General features: G+C 39.2%; 1 pseudogene; it reads left to right on the top strand.

The window, feature by feature from the left end:
- Positions 1-2,926: 2,926 nt before the first annotated feature.
- On the top strand, positions 2,927-4,049 carry LOC143546681 (transcription factor MYB73 pseudogene; annotated as a pseudogene).
- The last annotated feature ends 1,007 nt before the right edge of the window (positions 4,050-5,056 follow it).

The following is a 5,056-nucleotide window of genomic DNA, read 5'->3' as shown; positions in this document are numbered from 1 at the left end:
TTTCCGGCGATATCCCGGTTTTCCGGCAAAGGCGGCGCCGGAGTTGGGTGTACGAGGTAAGGATGTCAGAGAATGTTCTCTGACATTCTGACCTAACCATAGTTCGTTAGCGGTGACTTAACGAACTAGAAGCAATTCGTTAATCCATTTCGTTAAGAGGAAGTAACGAACTAGAAGCAGTTCGTTAAGTCATTCGTTAAGAATAAGTAACGAAGAAGCTCCAATTCGTTAAGCATTTCGTTAAGGGAGAACTGACGAATGAACCCCCAGTTCGTTAAGGGTTCAGTTCGTTAAAGGACCAGTTCGTCATAAAGGTCCAATTCATTATGAAAGAGGACGAACTAGTATAACGAATTAGCTAAGGAAAGATAACGAATCAGATCAGGTGCTAGATAACGAATTAGACTGTGATGTGGTAACGAATTAGGCTTAATTCGTTATGGAAATTGTGACGGTGAATAAAATAATAATTTAAAATCTTAATGGGAAATGTGTTAAGATAGTTAATAGAAATAAAATTTTTCTAAGCTGACCTGGCAGTTCGACCCAACTAGGGGCTCTGCCCCTTGGACCCTGCTAGGGGCTTCCGCCCCTAGACCCCGCTGCCATGGGCGCTGCACCCGGACCCCCGTTCGTTGAGGGTTGTAAATAGACTGGAAAAGCGATATGGATAGTAATAGTTAATTGATATGTGTATTTGTTATACAGTTAGTCGCGCACAGCTAAAGAAGGAGTAACTGTTAACCAAGTTCGGGTGAGTTTCTAGCCCCATTCCTTGTTATGTTTTTAGGGTTGTGTGCATACTCGATGTGAAGTGTGAATACACTTACCTTAAGTGGTAAATGTATGCTATAATGCTTGATGTGAAATATTTATGTATGTTATGAATGGATGTCTGTTGATGCGTGAACGATCTTCGGATATTGCACGCGTATACGGGGAAGGTTAGTCGGTGTGCGAACGATCTTCGGATATTGCGCGTACCGTCATTCGAAAATGATCCCCAAGTGGTTATTAGTGTGTATATAAATGTTGTGATGTAACTTGATTATTATATGAATGACGTGATGATATAAAGTGTGTTGTAGACAAGTAGAAGTAGGGTGTGATAGAAGTGGCACGGGTCTAGTAAGAGTGTTAGTGGCATGACGATAGTACGTGGTAGGGTAAGCCTATGCGTGACTTCGTTATTAAAGTGGCATAACGTTATTCGTTATTAAAGTGGCATAAAGTGGCATAAGTGGCTAAGCTGTAGGGGTAATTAAGAGGCTAAGCTGTAGGGGTAATTAAGTGGTTAAGCAGTAGCAGGTTAGACAGTGGATTATGTGTCTTCGGATACGCATATGTTGTGTGTAGTGGTTGTATGACAAGTTGCCTGATTAACTAGAACTCACTCAGCGTAGCTGACTTTTAGTATGCACGCAGGTGATCAGACTGAAGAGCTAGCATGAGGATGGCACATGGCATGGATCGAACGACTGGCATCTGAAGATGGAAGAAATGATGTTTTTAATATAATGTTTTGTGTTATGGTATCAAAGAAAAGATATAATGTTTTGTAACGAATGTTTTAAGTTAACGTTTCTGCGAAAGTTTTAATTAACTCTGATTGTAAGAATTGTGTTTATGAGTAAATCCGACGCTAAAGTAGGGACACCGGGTACGGGGCCTTACACTCAACGCCCTAGTTTTACCAACAGATGCCATCTCGTTGGTCTAACTCAATTTTTTATATTATTTTTTTGTTTTAGTTCTGGTACCATAACGAACATGACGAAAACCGGCCGAATTCGCTTACACTCACCATCTCAACATCCAAGACTGACGACACTCGGGTTTACCAATGTACGGATTTTACTAACCTTTTTGTTTTATTTCAAGTACCATAAAGAACGTAACCGAAACTGTCTGAATTTGCGACGACTCACCATATCAACGTTAGGGACTTACAACGCGAGGGTTTTACCGACCAAATTAAATTCATTTCACATATTTATTTTTTTATATGTTAATTTAATGAATTTATTTTGTGCTTATGTATGGTACCATTATCTACGGAAATAATACCGATTAACTGCGTATCGATTTTCCGCCGCAATGTTCAGGTTTAATGAGCGCCTTGGTTTTACGATCTAATAAGCATTGTTTTAAATATGTTAATTCTTGTTACCATACACTATACATCGCTATTATTTTTTTTGGTTTTTTATTTTGATTATGTTAACTTGATAAATTTATTTTCTAAGATTAATTCCGGTACCGTAGAGAAGTTATCCAATTCCGATCTTATCGCGTTGACTTGTTGTTGCGTTGTTGTGTATTACTAAACGAATTATCTATCGTTACGGTTACGACTTTTTTAATATGTTATTTTTTTTTATTATAAGTTATATGAGCGTCAACACACTTTTCAGCTTTAAAAGATTATTTTTTTTCTAGTTTTGTGTCGATATTTAGATTAACATAATCCATACTAACTGAATTCACGTTAGTGTACTATTGCAGCGTGAGATACATAAAAAGATTCGAACTGTCTGATTGAACACGCCGGATAATAAACTAGTTTTCTTCTAATTATTAATAAGAGTAAATGAGTATTATATAAAAATACTAACAGAAAAAAAGTATTCTTAATTAGCCTAGTTAAATTATATACATGAATGCAAAAATGTAATATGAAAATTCATTACATGAATATATATTTAAAATAAAATAGTTTAAAAAAAAAGAGAGAGAAAAGAATAGGATTGATAGCATATGTGTAAAGGGGATGAAGGCAATATTGTGACGCGTGGCCAATATCCAGCTGGATCCCAAAGACAAGCTGTTGCTACCGTCACAGCAACTTCCCTCACAGCCCCACCCTTATATAAAACCCACTACATCCTCATCCTTCAACTTGACTCATATAAGTATAACCAACCCCACCACTTATTATTATTATTATTCACTTCAACTTCACTTATTAATAATATGGATCGGATCAAAGGTCCTTGGAGCCCCGAAGAAGACCAAATGCTCCAACAACTCGTCGACCAATACGGCCCCAGAAACTGGTCACTCGTCAGCAAAACCATACCCGGAAGATCCGGAAAGTCCTGCCGCCTGCGGTGGTGCAACCAGCTCTCGCCGGAGGTGGAACACCGTGCCTTCACGCCGGAGGAAGACGAGACCATTCTCCGGGCACATGCCCGCTTCGGAAACAAATGGGCCACCATTGCCCGCCTGTTATCGGGTCGGACCGATAACGCCATTAAAAACCACTGGAACTCCACTTTGAAAAGAAAGTGTTCGTCCATGACCAACGAAGAGTTCAATCAGTTTACGATACAACAACCGTTGCTGAAAAGATCCGTTAGCGCCGGGTCGGGTGTACCCGTACCCGTTTATTTTAACCCGGGTAGTCCCTCAGGATCTGACGTCAGCGAGTCAAGCGTCCCGGCTTCTTCGCCGGCGCCGGTTCCGGCGAACACCGCTGCCGCCGATGAGCCGTCGACGATGTTAAGCTTATCGCTTCCCGGAGTTGACTCATCGGAACCGTCGTCGGTTGGACAATCTCCTGCGCCGGTTATGGGATCGTCGGAGAATTTTTTTCCGGCGACTGAGTTTTTGTCGGTGGTGCAGGAGATGATTAGGATGGAGGTGAGGAATTATGTTGCCGGCGGTAACGACGGAGTTAGGGCGGCGGCGGAGGCGGCGGTGGCGAGTAGGTTTGGGATTAATAGGATCCATTAGAATTATTAAATCAATTTTGTTGGTCGGCCGGAGAATCTGAATCGCCGGTGCCGGTGACGGAGACGACGGCGAAGTGTTTAAATTTCGTTTTAACAGAAAAATGAAATAATTTTGTACAGAGAACGGATTATTAATATTAATATTATTAATATGTGTTACAAATAATTGGTTTATAAAAATTGCATGTTTAAAATAAGGTAAGGGCGATTAGATATTGCTAGGGACATGTGGTGGAAATTAGTTATTGAAGAAACGTGTTAACTGAATTTGGATGGTATATGAGAAAGTGAGGTACGACGTACAGACAGCTTGCAGACCATCTCATCTCATCTCATCTCATCTCATCTCACAACACGCCTTTTGACACCTAACATAGATTCATGTGTCCTTTCTTTTTCGAATAATCCATAACTTTTTAAATGTATTATTGTTGGGGTGAGTTTTAAGAAAAAGAAAAACAGACGGCGGTTAAATCTTCTTTCTTTTGCTTGTGTCATGTAGCATAATAATAACAAAACAAAGTGGATTATATATATATATATATATATATATATATATGTCAAAACATCTCCTTGATTAGACTCGAGCCTTTAATCCATTTTTAGGTATGCCAACCTAGGGCTGCCAAAATTGCTCGCCGCTCGTTCGTTGTTCGTTTGAATTTTGCTCGAAAAATGCTCGTTTGATTTCGGCCCGGTTTGGAAGTGAGCCGTTCGGCTCGGTTCGGCTCGGCTCGGTTTAAAAGCAATCCAAGCACGAGCAAAGCCTCGCTCGGTTTGGTTCGGTTCGTTTTGCTCGAATTACTTTTTATTTATTAGTTTTATATGTAATCTTTATGTATATATATAAAAGTATACTATTTTTTAAAGTTTGTAAAATTTTCCTCTTTTGTGTTGAATTCAAAGTTCAAATTTAAACCATAGCCACTCGTTTTATATATGTTTTGTTGTTAACTATGAGTTTTATACATTTTAAAGGTGAAAGTTTAGACAATTTAGAATTAAAAGTCTTGAATTAATGATATTTTGAAGTTTTAGAAATTTAAAATTGGAAACTTTGTACGAAATCAAGCAAAACCAAACCGAACCAAGCCGCTCGGTTTCAAAACCAAACCAAGTTCAAGCATAAAGATATCGCTCGTTTCTTTAAATTCAATCCGCTCAGTTCGGCTCGCTTTCAAACCAAACCAAGTATGAGCATGCTCGCGTTCGGTTCAGTTCAGTTCGTGAACAGCCCTATGCCAACCCCTTCGTGGAGATTTTATAACCTGATTAGGTCCTTTTTTTCTTTTTCCAAAATAAGTACTTTCAAGATAGAAATA

The sequence above is a fragment of the Bidens hawaiensis genome, unplaced genomic scaffold (genome assembly GCF_021521415.1).
Source record: "Bidens hawaiensis isolate Kalapana, Puna unplaced genomic scaffold, B.hawaiensis_p1.1 tig00014412_1, whole genome shotgun sequence".
Taxonomy (NCBI): Eukaryota; Viridiplantae; Streptophyta; class Magnoliopsida; order Asterales; family Asteraceae; genus Bidens; species Bidens hawaiensis.
The sequence above is the reverse complement of the archived record's forward strand: the minus strand, read 5'-3'. Positions and strand labels throughout refer to the sequence as shown.